Here is a 15,886-nt window from a genome sequence, read left to right on the forward strand (position 1 = left end):
ATTGTGTTACATTAGTTATCCAGCAAGTCCTTCAAGTGTATAATCAACAGCAGTGATTTGACAAGTTTATCAATCACTTTACAAGACAAATCCCGATTAAATAAGAAAGGGAGCTAATCTTTGTAATACAACATAAATCATGTGTCCTGCTCACCAAGAGATAGGATCCATTTAATTTCCTGTGCCACTGCCAGCCATTGTTTATAAACCAACACAGCACTGATGCATTGAATGCAGGACTTGGCTGGAAGCTGCACCTCAGCTTGTCTGGGCCAGGAGAGCCAGGGGAGCCCCTTGTGCCTGGGTTCATTCCTTCTGCCAGGGGGGTTCCACTGGGGGACAGGGAGTGAGCAGAGCTGACTGGCCAGGGGAGCCTCCTCTGCTCTGGGAGCAAGGGAGCCAGGGAGATGTTCTGCCCTGCCCAGGGAGGGACTGGCCATGAGTATGGTGAGAGCACAGCTCACACAGCCCACGGGCAGGGCACGGGCCTGTTTGTGTGGGTTTGTGGCACACAACAGATCTACACCAGGGATGTCTTTTTAAACCCTAGTGCAAAGATTCACTCTAGAGAGGAACCCATAATGATTAGACCCTCTTACCTTTTTGTTCCTCCCTCTTTCAGGCCTTTCTTTCTCTTGATTGTGTTAATTGTCCCTTTTTGTTTCTAATTTGGTTACTGAATTCTCATTGTGGATCCAATCCTGGTGTCCAACATTGCAACTTAATGGCTTCATTCCTATGGGATTAGACTTAAAGAAGCTTTGACTCCACCACATACAGGTGCTAAATTCTTGTGTTTTGAACAGCATATTTGCAAAAGGTATCAAGAAAATGCTTAGCATCTGACTGAATCTACAAAATTGAATGAAACAAGTGAAAACAAAGCTGAGAGACAATTCTTGTGCTCCAGTACATGGATGAAGCTTCCAACAAAAACCAGAGTCTTCCAATGAAGAGAAGTTGCTTATATTTTAGAGGGGAGTACTTTCAGTGCTGGCATCTGGCTTGTTTCTGAAGAGAGGGAGGCCCAAACTGTTAAAATTTATGTGCTGTACATTGTCAGCAGGGTGCATGAGGAATATATTTTTTTTTAATGTAAAATCTCATTTCTTTTAAATGTATTCCTCTTGGCTGTAGCTGTAATTTACTGAATATTTCTGAATACATTATTGTGTTTTTATTAAAGAATAGAAAACAGTTTCCTGCTGTTTGTGCATTACTTCTGGTGGATTAATTAATTGTCTAGACTAAAGGTATGATGTACTTCTTAGTTCAGACATCTCCTGTAGCTAAAGGCATGCATTTCTTGAAGGGATTAAGTAGCTATGAATGCTGGGGAATGAACGGACTTTGGAAACCTCCCAAAAATTTCTTGTGTAATGATTTTTGTCATGGTGAAAGCTGCAGTGGGTTCCAGGCAGAAAAATTAATCTCTATTTCAGCACAGCCAAACAATTCCTGAATAGTTCTGTTGATGTTCCTCTTCAAGAGCAAATTCCTTGTAAATATTTGTTTTATTCTCAAAGTTTGGAGCACATTCTAGTGAGCATAGCCCTAGTCACTCTGCCAAAAGCAGGGAATTATGGACTTCTCAGATCACTTGGGGCACTAATGGAAATATTCTACTCCTCATATGAACTGCACATGTTGCTGTATAAACACAGTCAGGCTTGGACCTCCCTGTGAGGTTGGGTACTGATGTGCAGTGGGAGGGTCCCATTACTGAAAAGTTTGTGATTGAGTAAATGAGACTCAGTGATAAAATACAAAAAGTACTAATATCTTCTATATAAAAGAAAGAGATATATGGAAATCAAATCTGTATTTGGGGTTTTAAGCTGGGAGGCTGCCTGCAGTGAAATGAATCATTTATTGTTTTGATGTGCTGTTGTATGAAACAAGATGTGTTAGAAATGTTTTCCTCAGTATGGGTGAAAAGTGAGAGTCTGGGGGCCAGCCTTGGTGCCCTCAGTTTTATTGTCCCTGTGTGTTGCTCTTTGATTTCCTGCAGCAGCTTTGACTCCCTGGTTCTGTGCTGTTCTCCCTCACTGCTCAGGGCAGTGGAACTGGGCTCACTGGGAGGTGCTGGCTGGAGAGTTTGTAAACCCAGGGGTGCACAGAGACACTGGCTGGGCTGCCCTGCCTGTCAGTGCTGCTGCCTCCTGGCTCTCCTGGATTTTATGGACAAAGAACAAATTTTAAGAGCTCTCCTGTGGTCCCCCTGCTCTCCTTCTTCCCCCATTCCAGGCAAGCAAGCAGATCAAATATTGCAGAACCAATCCTTCCATACTCGTTGGGTATTTCCAAATACATTTTGGACATTCTGAGTGATAAAGTCATGCTGAGTTGTAGTTACAGGTAGTGCTTATTCTAAACTTTCAGTGCTGTTGTTGAGATACCTTGTTCTGAATCTTCAGTGAAAAATGTGGAAGATGCTCTTTTTGTGGTTTTGGAGCCTGCATTCCTGAGCACTCTGGAATGTCACCACTGCCCTCTGCATTGCCACTGACATGCTTTCCCAAGAACGGTAAATGGTGATGTTTTTGCAGGCTCTGAAATGCTCAGTAGAATATTCAAATGTCTTTTGATTGCCAAGCTGTGACATTTGTTATAAATCCTGACGATGATTCATTACACGGTTGCTCAGAGGTGACAGTGACTTTTTAGTGCATATTGAGTGAAAATTGGGTGTGAGAAGTTGCCCTGGCAGCATTAGTTGTTACAGTCATCAGTCCTGATCTGACTGTGAATTGTTTTAATTAATATGCACTTCACATTGTCATGCAAACCACCTTGGAAATCTAAGCTTTTGTAAAGATAAATGCACAACTTGAGTAGCATCCACACAAACACTTGAAATGTTATTGATGATTCCAGCTCTCTCTTGCCTTGGAGTTAAAAGAAGAGAACAGAATTTAATTCATTGGAATTCACCTGGTCTGCTCTTTCAAGATTTTCAGCAAAAATGTAATTATTGTACCAGGGTATTTTTTTTGTTTGGATTTTTTGTTTGTTTGGGGTTTTTGCTTGGAGTGGGGTTTTTTATTGTTTTGTTCAGATTCCTTCTTGGTAGCTGAGCTCAGTTCTTGAATTGTCTTCTGAGCTTTGTGAGCACATGGTCCTTCCCTGTTGTCTTCAGGCCTTCTCCCATTGCAGGGGTTCACTGGTGGGTCACTCCAGGCTGCTCCAAGCAGTGTGAGCAGTCCAGGGCAGCAGCACTACACCTCCTTTCAATCCTCTTCTTTAGAGGAGAGACACACTTGGGAGATTATTTTCAAGGGCTGTAGAACTTGGTGTGGGACCACAAATTGTCAGTAATCTTCAGAAGACTTTCCTGGAACTCTCTCAGTGCAGTGTACTTTTTTTAGAGGAAATCTTTTATACTGACTTGGGAACTTCCAAGTTGCTCATGTGTGCAAATGGTTTCTGTGGACAGTTGCAGGATTAAAAGCTGCTTTCATGCTTCTCATCCTGTTTCGATGTTTTCCATTGAGTGTAGGAATGTAAAACATGGAGGCTCAGAATGAAAGGATGTCTTGAAAGAGCTGTCACTTTAATGAGAAATGCTCCTGGTGAAGATAGTGCCAGCATTTTAATTGAATAATTCCATAGATTGTCTTATTTTGTTCATGATGTTCCTGTTTCAAACAGAAATGACAAACACAAAAACCCAAGTACTGCAGGAACTTCATTTATACTTTTGCTTGAAAAGAAATATCAAAAGGCATCATTGCACTTTGCTTATGTAAGTTCACACATTTTATTTGTACATATCTGTTTTCGCTTCTAGATGTCACTACTCAGGAAAATACCTGATATCAACCTTAGGTTGAAAAAGAAATGCATTAAAGGAGCCCAGCCATGTTGCCTCTGTGGATCAAAGGCAGGTATATCCATTTGGGATAGATGTTAAAGTAGGGAAAATCTTGAAGGATCTTCAGTTGGGTTCTTTATGTACTTTGAGAGAGACAGAGAAGTGTGATTTTGGGAGTAACAGAGCTCTGGGGCTGTCAGGAGCACGTCAGAATCTTTCTGATTTTGAAAATGAATTGATCTTTAAAAATAGACCCCTGTATCCACATTTAGATATACAAAAAAAAAATCTGAGTGTAATTAAGTTTGTATGTCAAAACTCATCAGATTTTTTTTAGCACTTCTTTTTTAAGGCTCAACACAGCTATTTTTATTTCATGGGATGAATTAAATCCTTCATTGCTACTTCCTTTTCATTCCTGAATCTCTGCTAATCTCTATTTGAAGTATATGCAAGAATATTTTATCTATTCATTGTATTTTCTTTTTCTGGCAGCAAAAAATTGCCATTTCATAGCTGAACACTAGAAACATCCCAAGTATCAGTGATCTTTGCATTTATTATTTTTCTGTAGAGTTGTTGTTTCAGAAAGTCAAAGAACTTGAAATATGTTATATTCTCAAATAGACATGAAGGATATAGATGGTCCTTGAGAAAGGAGTTATAAAGAATTCTGAAAAGGCTGACATCAATCACTTGTAAAGCTCACATTTTTCAGCTTTCCTTTATAGTTCACATTTTGATGAATGCACTTTTGGCCAGAAATAATAATTTTGATAGTTATTTCTATTTTATCAATAAAAAGTATTGATTTTTTTTTTAAAATTGAGACTAGCATTATTGTAGTTTTTGGAGTTAGAAGCTTGCCTTGAGATTCTGTGTAGCCGGTGCATCTTCTGTTGTCCTCCCTTCTGGGCTGGTGCTGCCAAAAGGCTCCAGTGTTTTGGGTGGCAGGCTGTGTGCCAGTTTGTCAGGAGACTGAGGCTGTGTTTCATAAAACCCCATCTTGCTCCAAGACTTGTTAGCAACAGTTTTGTATGTAAGAAACAGGAGGTAATTAGTCTGTGCTATTTGGAGCTAACGAGGCAGAAACATTGCTCAGCTCTGGACATCATGCTGATGGTGTCTGACACGGGGATGTCAAACACGCTGACAAGTTCCAAAGGAGAGCAAACTGCAAATCATGACCTGTGAAGGATGAAGGGCAGGATTGTTTAGTCAGAAGGGTGGGGAGAGCAGGACAGTGAGATCCTCAGTTGCTCCTTGCTCCATGCTTGGAGGAAGCTGTGGAACAGACAGTTGTGCTGCTGCCCACAGAACCAGCCAGCGGCTCAGGAGAGTGCTCCAAAGCAGCTCCTGGATTAGGGAATGCTGCCTTCATGGCAATGTCTGATGTGAGGGGTGACTGTTACCCAGTTCTGTGTCACCCCATGGCCATTGCAGGAGTAAACCAAAGCTGTCAGGAACAAAGCCCACCTTGTGAGGAGTCAGGGTCAGACTGCTGGAAAAATGGAGCAGTGACAGTTCCTCACTCAGTGACAGCAGGACCAGCCACCAAACATTCCCCATGGGACAGATAGTTGTGGCTGTCTGTGTGGATGTAATGAGGGACTTTCTTTTCAGTGGTTTAAAAATGGATTTCCAAAAACTTAAGACCTCTTTGAAAAATTATATTACCAAAAAAAAAGTGGTTTTTTTTTTTTTGTGTGCTGTGTTTGTGAAGTCAAAGTCCTTACGGATGCAGGCAAATAACTTAGATTGTATATTTTTCAGTAAGAGTAAGAGCAGGAAAGCACTACCACAGGTTAACTATAGAGGCTAAAGAATTTCCTTTGTTTCTTGCTAAAATGGATTTGATAAATATCTATCATAGATTACATCAATATTCTTCAGCCCTTAATGGAAAGGATCTATTAGTCTTTTGCCATCTGTTCCAAACCTCTCTTTCACTGATGCTATGAAAAATAGAGAAACCCCTACATGTTTTTTTCCAACATCATCTTTCAAATCACTTGATTTTTTTTGTTTTGGTCATCTTGTATGATTTCTTCTCTGATCACACATATTTGTCTCAAGAAAATAAGTGCAACGAGTGGTTAAAAGGGAAAAATACTAAGCAGTAAAGAGAGGTAAAAAGATTAGAGACAGGAAGGAGAAGTGTAATTACAGTATTGTGTGTGCAGAATCCAAAGGGAATGCTCTTGCTGTGATAGAGTGAACTGGTGCAGGAAGCAGTAGGTGTAATAGAGAGGAAAGCATGAATAAAGCAGGACAACAGAGCAGGTAAGGGGAAATTCAGAAAGCTTGTGGGAGCTGAAAGAAGGATGAAAACAGCCAAGGGAACTAAGAGAGAACAGCTGACAAATGGAGAGAGAAGCTGAAAGGGGACTGGAGGGGAGCAGATGGTGGGTGGGGTGGGCAAAGCAAGAAAGTGGAATAGGTGAAAAACTAGTTCAGAGTAGTAGAGACGGAAAACAGCAACATCCAGGGAGAGCTCAGTGTAAGGGCTGGAGCTGGGGAGTGCTGAGAGGTGCTGAAGGAAGCTGAGAGGGAATCAAGTGATCAGAGACAACAAAGAATTAGTGTTTGAGAAGAGCAATGTAATGTCAAGCAGAAGAGCCCTATAAGAGGTTTTCAAATCCTTTAGCTAAGTCCTGTTTCGGAGCTGCTCTTGCCACCAGCTCTACAGGTTCCTTTTCCAGGTGCTAGTTACTTATTCCACTGTTTTTATTCTTGGCAAAGCTGAAAAGAACAGGAAAAATGGGAAAATAAGTAAAAATTTAATCACAGAGTAGCAAATCTGCAGTCTGATGGGTAAACACTTCCACTGTGTTACTCTCAGAAAAGGGGAGTTTTAAGTGTTCTGGTTAAATAGCCTGAAATACTTGGTGGAACAGGAACAGATTTGTTCCCCAGCTTTGTTGCAGACTCAGAGCCTGTTTGGAACTGACAGTACAGTGCCTTAGCTGTGCAAAAATCAAGCCCTGCAGGTACCAGTTGTTCCAGTGCTGGAAATTATAACTATGGATCTTATGTCTAATGGGAGTGAAAACCTATAAGGAAAAGCCTGATGGAGTGGAGGAAGAGTCCAGCCTCTGCTGCAAACAGCTATCCTCCATTTCACTTAGTGGAAGATTGAAGAGGTAAAGCTGTGCATTCCCTGTGGACTACTGGGATTTAACTTCACGATACAGAAATGCAAATATTCTCAGAAGTTCTTGTAGGGTCCTTTTCTTTGCCTCCCATGAGAGTCAAATTGAGGTTCTATTCCATTAGGGGAAGAATGGGATAGTCTTTCTTTCAGATCTTCCTTATATAATTTTTGCCCATGTTTTCATGCATGGGGATGTAATTATTAACACTGATTTTTAAAGTATTCCTGACTAAATCTTGTATGTTCGTATGAATACAGTAAGTCTTTTTTCTTAGAATTATTATTCACGGTCCAACAATTCCAGGCAGCTGTCCTGGTACTCACATCACTTAGTTCAGGTTTCAAGGATGCCCCAGGAACTGCAGGAGGCAAACACTTCTCCCACTGGGACCTGAGACAGGTGGGGGCCCAGCTCCAACTGCAAAGGCTGTGACTGTCCATACCCAGAAAGGAAAACTGAAAATAGAAAGGAGGCAGGAAAGGCTTCCAGACAACCAGGACACACATGGAGAGTCTCACCCCAACTTCCTGTGAAGATTTGTCCAGTGTAGTTCATAAAACTTGTATAAGCAAGCAAGTTTATTCTCAGATGCACATGATGGATTGGAAAAACTTACATTTTGAAATAAGTATTTTAGCCCTGCCTTAGCAAAGATCTGTACCTACTTTTCTTAATTTCCTTTTCAACCTGTATCTTTGGACCTGTTGGCAAATTTTAGCTTTTTTGGGGCTAGACATCTCAAACATACTTATTTTCTTTTTTTTTTCCTTACAATTTATTTTATTTTGTGAGATGGGAGATAGACCATGAGAATGCCACCCACTGAAAGCAATAAAACAAAGTTGTTTAATTTTATATGAGAGAATATATATGAAATGAAACACTGGAAATCAGCCTGTATTATATCACTGCTCAGAGACTTATTTCTAGTACTTTGTCTGCTGTTGTAGGAGGATCAGTTGAACTTCTGGGGCAGCAGAGTTCATGACTTTTCAGATGATATTTGCATTCATTTAATTAAGTTATTTTGCAGTCAACCTCATGACTCTGGATTTCAGTGGTCAAACAGTTAATGGCATGTATGCTTAGGCACTGTTTAATTTATAATTTGGCTATGCAGTGGAAAGAAATAAGGGGTGCATGATCAGATTCTTTAATAATATATATAGTGGCTCTGACACATAATTTGTATTAGAAATCAGATTAGGAAAAAAGTTTTGGATGTTCCTGTTTCTGAAGTCAGAAGTAGAAATTGTTATGAAAAATCTCTCAGTCCCTGAAATGTGTCTTAATAAGAGAAAATAAATCCTGACAGAGACCAACTTGGAGCCTCTCTCTGGGCATGGAAGCTGTATGAAAACAGTCTTTTTCTTCCCTCAAATCCTTGAGCAGCAGAGTTAAATCAGCTCTGGCTGCCAGAGCTTCTGTTCCATGAGCAGCCCTGGGTGCCAACTGGCCCATGGAACCATCTGAGGGGGGTTGGAGGCTTTTTAAGCAATTATCATTTTGATCTGGAGTATAAATGATCCAAATCCTTATAAATGTTTAATATATATGTAAAATGCTGCATGCTTTATTCAGGCAAGGTATTTTATAAAATTCTTGTGAAATATTTCATATAGGAAACATTTCATTTAGGATTTTGCCAAAGAAAGCAATTCCTGGTTGCAAACACTACAACATGTACATGGCTGTTTTCAATGATTTATTTAGCTTTCAGGGTATTATATATCTAAATAGAATGGGAAGTTAAGGTTGGGTTTTTTTTAATTTACTGAAGTCATCTTGAAAATCAGAATCCAAAGATTCTGGCAAACACTAGGAAGACTTGAGTATTGAGTCCTGCGTGGTTGTTGAAGATCTAATGCACATCTGGGCAGGTTTTGGACAATGTTTGCAGCTCCTCAGAGAGGTAGAATCATAAAGAGGGTGTGAATTGAACTTTTCACTGCATCCCTTCTTTTGAAATATCCCAGAAGGTATTTGTTCCAAATAAGATTGTGTAAAGAACAATTATTGTAAAGAGAGAGTCCCATATTTTTTAACGTCAGTAAGGCAAAAATCATAAATCTGGGATAAATTGAAACAAAGAGTGCAGGTACTTCCCCAGATAGTGGCATATTTCTCCTGCATTACTGAGCTGAAGTGCAAGGCAGAGGTGATTTACAGCTACAGAATCCCATTGCAAGTCAGAGACTTCACACAGAATGCAAATAAGAGAACTTTTTGGCGTTGGTCACCATGTGAAAAAGTAACATGTACTTGTTTGGATCAAACAAATATAAATTTGCTGTTTCTCTCCTTAAAATATTTTTATTTCAACACCAGCCATTGTTTTGGTTTGACCTGAAAAAATCCTATTCAATCCATGGTTGGGATCTAGAGTGGAAGTCACTTACTGCACTAAGTTTCTAATGTGTCTAAACAGTGTTGTTGAAACACTTTACATTTGGCAGAAAAAAAACTCTCAAAAACTGGCACAATGGTGTAATTATTGATGCATACAAGCTAATTATCTGTGCAGAGTTTTCATCCAAGGACACTACTGAAGTGGTTATTGACAAAATGTTTGTTAAAATCAGTATTGAGGCAATTCTGCTGAAGTGTTTTTGTTTCCAGTGCTGTTTCCCTGTGCACACACTTCACAAAACACAGGGCAGTGGGTACATCTAACAAGCCTGTGGAAAAAATCTGGTCCTTGGCCTTCTCATTGACTGTTTAGCTGAGATTCCCCAAGGAATCCAATGGAATTAGCACTCAGGATTTGTGTCTAAGGGGTAGCACAGTGCCTGATTCCTTTGACATATTTTTATCTGAGGAAAGTTTTCAGGTTTCTTTAATCCGGGTCTTCCTTAAGATTTATTCTGTGACTGTTCTGTGCCTGGAACTTGGTCTGCACTGCTGAGAGCAGCACAACAATGTGAGAAAGAGAGAGAAGTAGAATTAAACAAGCAAATTGCAGATGTATTGGGTAATAAGATCTACTGAATTCATACTCTTCTGATCTAAACAAGGCCATCTAATTTTCTAATTGCAAACCAGATTTTGGGGCAGGTAACTTTAAGTTGGGGAAAAAAATTCTTATTTCAGGTTAAAAGCATCCATGTGGTAAAGGGAGAGATATGAAAGAGCTTGTTGAATTTCCAGCCGTTGCTCTTTAAAATAAGGAGCTTCTCAAAGAACTGTTTTCTGCAAGTTCAAAGCAGAACATTTTACTTTCCAATTCTGTTTGCTAGAACTTGGATTTTCACCTTTGATTTCTTGTCTCAAAACTAAAAAATGAGATATATTGACAGTACCCCCTTTGTGAGTTGGAGGTGAGCAGTCGGGCTGGCCTCTGGGTGGCATTGCTGTCTCCAGGCTGTGGTGCAGTTGGAGCTGCTTTTCTCGCTCATCCTTCTCCTTTCAGTCCTACCACAGTAAGCCCAGAGTCCTTAATGAAACTTGAGTCCTGTGCTGCCTTTCCTGAAGGGAGAGATGTTCAGGTTGGAACAAGAGTCAGCTGTGAACCCATCCAGCTCTGTACTACCCTGTTATTTTCCAGTCCTGCTTCTCGGAGCAGCACAGGGGCAGTGTGGTGTCACAGCCAGTGCTTTGGGGAAGATTCCAGGCAGGCTGCTCTGCACAGGCCTGTCCAGCCTTGACCAGGCACCTCACCCTGCTCTCCTGTTTTCCCAAAGCCTCCCATAGTTTTCTAGCCAGAGGGTGCATTTCCATGGCTTCCAGCCCACTGTACAAGTCACCCTTTTTCTTGCTGTCGAGGTTGAACAGGCTCAGACGTGGGCTCCCCAAGTTGCAGTTGAGCACTGTGTGACTTGGGGGTGAAGGGTCCCTTGGCTCCCCTGAGCTGCAGCAGCTGCTGTGACATCAGTGATCAGCAGTGATGACCTGGCTGGGCAGTGGTTGCTTGTGCATAAGTGTCACAATTTTTCCTCCTCCACTAATCCTCCTACCTCCAGTAAACCATTTATTTGACAGCAGTGTAGTAGCTCTTCATTTTTAGCCTGATATATTGCTAATAAGTGTATCAAAGTGTGTTGTTTAATCTAAGAACTGGGGAATAGTGTTAACTTAATGTGCAATTACTGTGTGGTGGTTAATAACATTTACATATTAAACATCAAAAAGTGATTTTGCCTGTAGCAAACAGAACTAATCTTAATCATTTTTGGGATGCTCTTGCAATGCAGTGACCCAGCTTTATTGCAGTGCTAGTGCCATTAACAACGAGATCTGGGTTCTGGAAGTTGGTAAGGTCTGTGAAACATTATCACTTTCACATTTGAACTTTGTGTTAGTAGAAAATCTCATTTCATTCTGTCCATGTTTTCTGTGTGGTCCTGTGGATGGTGCTTGGGGCATCTCTCACAGGGTGCTTTGTTGCTCCCAAGTGCTGTAGTACCAGTGATTGTGGTACACTCCAAATGTCCTCTTTTATTCAGCTCCTGCTACATCAGGCTTCCCAAAATGCTCACTTGGGGATGAAATGCCTGTGATAATTTTGGGACAGAGAAGGGCTCACTGACATGGTTGGCTCCATTGTTGCTGTCTCTAATGAAGCTAATGCCAATGGCTTATAAAGAAATCAGCAGCGTTCGCTTCCAGGGATATTCCACATTTTCCACCTGTCTGTGCTTATCAGTGGGCAAAGATCCTGATCTCAGTGGCTAATTTCTTGTGGATTTGTGTGTTTTGGTCAGAAGCAATCCTGTTTACCTAATCCAAATGCCACTTAATTCCTCCCCCCCGGCCCATCAATTGTTATGAGCCTATAGTATTCATTCCACCACTGATAATTAACTGCATGAAAGTTGACATAGCCTTGAATTTTAAAACAGATTTTCTAACATTTGTAAACAACAGTTAGCAGGAAAAAAGGTAAAATTGTATGTGTCATTCTGTTTTCTACCATACACAATTTGCAGTTCAAAGTGAATATATTGAAATGAACTCCCCTGCAGCTACTGTTTACAGTAGCCTTCAAAGAATGATGAAAGCTTTTAAATAATGTAGAATATTACATGACTTATTTTTCAAAACACATGCACTGAATGTTTCAGAGTGAAATGCCTGTGTTTCAGATTAGATGGATTGCAGACAGCTGCTGTGTTTGCTGAGTGCTACAGATGGAATGGAAAATAAGTGTAGGGAGAAGACTGAGAAAATGAAGGATTCTTAGGAGTGCCTTATGACTCAACAGCAGTAACTTAAAGGTGGATTAGATTATCTCAGGCATCATCTTGATAGCTAAGGAAATCTCACTCTCTCTTCCTCTTAAAGGCAAAACCAAATGTGGTCTCTGCTGTTTTATATGTGTATTTGCTCCAAGTTTTCTGGGAGAGAGATGTGCTGCTGCTTGTATTCTCTTCCCCAACTTCTCCTTGTTACCTATTCTGCTTGTTGTCACCTCTTACTTGCACTTCTTGTCTGAGCTGTTCTATCTGGGAAACCCTTTGATGTTCTTGTCATGGAAGTTATTACAGAGTTTAAGATGCAGATGGACATTTCTCCATTAGATCATATTTGAGTCTTTTTAGCCTGGAATTCTTTCTCTTGATACATTTGTAATGAATTAAGTGCTGCTCATGTGCATGTATCTTGACTAGGTGCAAGATAAGTACTGAGAAGACTGACTTGACTTCACACTGGCTAATCAGCCACATATCTACCCACCTTTTTCTTTTTTGCATTTTAAACTAAGCCTTAGGCTGTCAAAAGTGCATAGCTTACACTGTGAAAGACTGCTTAAATTTAACAGAAGGTATATCTACACAGACCACAAGAATTACTGCTTGTAAAAGTGTGGTAAAAGATTCAAACAGAAATACAACTGTGTATTTATGGGATAATTAGGATAATTTTTTATTTGACCTCACCTCAGCCAGTAAATGAGTTATGCCCCGAGCAGAAAGATACCTCACATCTTTTCAAGTTGAAATTCCCTTGTGGATTTTGTGAACTCACTGGTTTTATACTCTTTTTTAGTTTGTTTGTGCTGCTAGCATGTTATAAATAACCTCTTTGACTGATCACACAGGTTGAGACCTACCAGTTCTAGAAACTGTGCTGCATCTCTAAACAACAGAGCACGAGATTTATTTCCCAAGAGGAGTAGGGTTGAGGTGTAGCCCTGTTTCTGCCTTCCCATCCAAAAAAACTTACAAGAGAAAAAATCATTCCTATCATAAGGATTATAATCTGCAGTAACCTCCTGCAGTAGCAGTAGCTTTGCTGCTAATTGATGACCATTGGTGCAAGAAGAGGAGAGCTTTCTTCTCGAGGAAAAACCAATACTGTGGGAGCTTTGAGGTGTCTAAGAAAAAATGATATTTGTGTTAGAAATAGCAAACAACAGAGAGGCATTCTATAAACATAAAGGTGGGGTTTTTGTTGGTTTGTTGATTTGTTGGGTCTTTTTGGGCATTTGCACTCTCCATGTTAGCTCTTGCTGGTTGTTCCTCACTCTGTATCCTCTGATGGCTTCTGATCTTCAGTGCTTTCCTGCTGCTTTTTCCTTTTGTTTTTCATGTTATGGTGGCTCTTGGAATTCAGAGCCTTGTTCAAAGCCTTGTTTTAAACAGAATTGGAAGGTGTCCCCAGCTCTATCTGTATCCAATAACCCTGACAATCTCTGATCTAAACCAAGCTTCTATTACAAATGGCTCAGTGCCAGTAGAGAGAGCAAGAGCCCATCGGACAAGATTTTCCTTCTTTGTAGGAATTTAGTTGCTACTTGGCAAAAATCAGGTGGGTGACAGACATGAGGTAATGCCCTGGGTGGTACTTGCACATCATCTGGTTCCAACTCCCCTCTCCTTGGGCAGGGACACCTTCCACACCTTCCACTTGCTCAGAGCCCCATCCAATACTTCCAGGGATGGGGCATCCACACCTTCTATGGGCAACCTGTTCCTCACCAACCTCCTAGGAAAAAATTGCCTCCTGAAAATACTTTATTATATGATGTATATCACATATATGTATATCAGTATAAATTTTTCATTTCTTTTAATAAAAATTAGTTGTTCAAAACTAGTGACTATCTAGTATTCTCTAGACTCAGAATTGAAAGTGGGTAGATAACTTTGTCCTCCCTCAAGAGTGAAACTACAGTAAATATGAGTTATTCCATCACTATATTATTTATGACACCTTCATAAATGCCGTGTTTTGCAGAAGCAGAGTAAAAGAAATGAATCTTTAATATTTGTATCACCGTGAGAGTTAATGAGAGGCAAAGAAATGTAGTTTCTTGCAATAGGAGGCAACATTATTAAAATCTTTCCCCTAATTGGGCAGAAAGAAGTATTCTGATGAATATGCAGAAAACACCTATTTTTCATAACACATGTTACAGTAGCTGGAAACAACATTCCCCTGTAATATTCTTCTAAAAATTCAGTTGGAGTTTAGAAATATGCTTCCCAACAGGGTAAAATAACCTACCTGGAACTCTGTTCTGCAGTGGTTTGGTTGTTTCCTTATTCCTTAATGTCAGTAGTTTGAAGGAAAAAAAATAAGAATAATGGCATGGAAGCCTTGGGGCACATGGCTGCTAATCTGTGCAGCTGAGAGGTGAAATGAAGAGGAGGAAAAGGGTTTTTTCAGCTATGAATTATTTTGCTTCTCTTCCTTGAAGAGCAATATTTAAAACCAAAGCCCCCGGTTGTTTATTATGTGAAACTGGTCCTCATGAGTGTATCTCTGTCTCTCTTGCAAGTGTATTCCTTAATGTGAGTGAGCTGGATGGCTGTGCCTTAACAGCCTGGCTCTCTGCCAGTGGCTGCACTGCCCAGCTTTGCCTCCCAGCATCCCCTCAGCCCTCTGGGATACCCCGGGACACCGGGATCTCTCATGGCATTGTGCTGCCTTAGGTGAGGGCTCAAAGTCTGGACAGCTTTTGGGGCATACCCTGAGTATAAACTTGGCCATTTGACAAAAAATGTGTTCATGTACTTAGGATTTTAGAATTTAGGTTGGCACATATTGTCTTACATGGCCATGGAGAAAATTCCTTTTCCTTCTGAGATTCAGTTGAGGCTTTCTAGACTAGGGGTAACAGTGTTGTACTAATTTGAGAAATATTCTGCAGCAACTTATACTAGAGATATTAAAACAAGAATAGTGAGATCCTTCACGTGTGCCCTCCTGGGCTATAGGTTTTGTTACCAAAGGCAGGGAGATAGGGCATGATCCCTTGTCCAAGAAACAAACCAGCAAAAGAATTCACAGAATTGCCCAGGGAAAAGGCATGCACTGTTTGGCTCCTGCAGTACAGTCACCTTTAAAAATAAGTCTAGTTTTTTAAAAAAAAGATTCCAAAAGTAACATTTTTTTATTGTAGTATTTATATTATTAGGTACACCCATATCCATATATATATTCACATCTTGATGGTCTGTGTAAATAAAGTCAAGATTATCCATGTTTATGCTTTTAGGTTTTGATGGACTTTATTAATCAAGCAAATGATATGAAGGGAATGTGCACTCCTCTGAGGCTGCAGGTCTGTTTGATTGCTTCTTTTGGTAAAAAAGCAAATACTGACATTTTTTCTGTTATACAGTGTGGTGTACCTGTGATTTAAGGACTGTAATCCATCATTTTCAACTGTTCTACTGGCATACATAAGTAGTGGGGGAAACACATCCTGGGGAGTGAAAAATTGAGTCAGACAAAATAGGTTTGTGTTTAATATCAATGAAATGTTTTCCTTCCAAAGTGGAAGTTTCAGCCAAGAAAACTTGAATACAAGTCTATTTAATTTTGTAATACCTATTGATTTGTGTACTATGATAAAGCTTTAAGCTGAACAATTACACTATATTTCATGTTGTTCCAAGTCTGAGTTATTTTATAGATAACTATGCCAAGTGTGCAAAAAGCTTTTTATTATTTGCATAATTATTCCAGAACT

General features: G+C 40.1%; 1 long non-coding RNA gene across 1 annotated transcript in view; it reads left to right on the plus strand.

The window, feature by feature from the left end:
* The window catches only part of LOC135423025 (uncharacterized), a 45,266-nt gene extending 29,670 nt beyond the window's left edge, over positions 1-15,596 (plus strand). Inside the window, exon 5 of the long non-coding RNA XR_010434682.1 lies at positions 15,536-15,596. This is a non-coding gene — a long non-coding RNA (uncharacterized LOC135423025). The remainder of the gene's footprint in view (positions 1-15,535) is intronic.
* Positions 15,597-15,886: the final 290 nt, after the last annotated feature.

This window comes from Pseudopipra pipra, chromosome 16 (genome assembly GCF_036250125.1).
Source record: "Pseudopipra pipra isolate bDixPip1 chromosome 16, bDixPip1.hap1, whole genome shotgun sequence".
NCBI classification, from domain to species: domain Eukaryota; kingdom Metazoa; phylum Chordata; class Aves; order Passeriformes; family Pipridae; genus Pseudopipra; species Pseudopipra pipra.